Raw genomic sequence first — 1212 nt, forward strand, 5'->3', positions numbered from 1 at the left:
CGAGCAGAGGAGGGGTATTCATCTTTGGTGATCTCTCCCTGTTTCCACTTTTTATGTGCTCCCCTTTTGTCCCTTAGGCTGCCCTGGATTTCTCTGGTCAGCCAGGGAAGCCTCCTGGCCCCTTTCCCTCTTTTGCCTCGCTCAGGGATCGTCTTGCTTTGTGCCCGCAGGATCGTTTCCTTAAGGCACAGCCACCCTTCTTGGGCTCCCATCTCTTCAAAACTCCTACTCTGCAGTGCGTCCTTGACTAATCGCCTGAGTTCATTGAGATCAGCTTTCCTAAAGTCTAGCACTTTCACCCCACTAGTTACCTTACCACTCGACGTCTTATGGTGAATTCTATTATTAGGTGATCACTGTCCCCCAGATGGCTACCGATCTGTAGGTCCCCTACCATGTCATCCCCCATTGCCAATACCAGATCCAGTATGGCATTCCCCCTAGTGGGACCGTGTACCTCCTGCGTCAGGTGGAGGTCCTGTACACGGGTTAGAAACCTGCGTGAGCGGTGGGACTTCGCTGTCTGTGACTCCCAGCAGGTGTCCGGGTAGTTTAGGTCCCCCATGACCTAAACTTGAGTTTAGTTGAATAGTCATAACTAAAGATGTAGGCTGATATTTTTTAAACATCCTAAGATGCACATAAAATATACAACTTTTCTAGATCTACTAGCAAATTGCCCATCAAAAATGATGGGGGGATGGCAGGGACGGATCCCAGCGTTTGGCCCTGCGCCCCCATTCCCCACCCCCCGCTGGTCTGGCCCCACTTCCTTCAGGCCCGACCCCATCTCCCCCAGCAGTTTGGGATCAGGGCTGGGGCTGCTCCCTCTCCTCCTCCCTGCCCTGCCCTCTGCTGCAGGCCCCACCCCATTGCCCCCCGCTTCAGCGGCCCTGCTCCTGCCTTGGGACCAGGTCCACTCTCCCCACCTTCACCCCTGCTGCTTTGCCCCCCCCCCGGGGGGTGGGCCCATGTCTGTGGCACCCCTGTCCATGTCGTTTCCCCCCTGCCCCCGCAGCTTTGGGCCTGGGCCCACCCCCCTGTGGCCACCGCCATGCCCGTGCCACTGCAGCCCCATGCCTTTGGGCCTAGCAGCAGCAGCGGGTGCAACTCAGGCAGCAGTGGTGGGCCTGGGCTGGGCGGTGGCTGCAAGCACAGGCCCAGCAGGACAGCTGTGGGTGCGGGCCCAGGGCAGCAGCTGTGGGCACAGGG

At 58.5% G+C, this 1212-nt stretch overlaps 1 protein-coding gene across 1 annotated transcript in view; it reads left to right on the forward strand.

The window, feature by feature from the left end:
- Window positions 1–1212, forward strand: part of MDN1 (midasin AAA ATPase 1) — a 143472-nt gene that overhangs the window by 73106 nt on the left and 69154 nt on the right.

Source organism: Alligator sinensis, unplaced genomic scaffold (assembly GCF_000455745.1).
Source record: "Alligator sinensis unplaced genomic scaffold, ASM45574v1 scaffold357_1, whole genome shotgun sequence".
NCBI lineage: Eukaryota > Metazoa > Chordata > Crocodylia > Alligatoridae > Alligator > Alligator sinensis.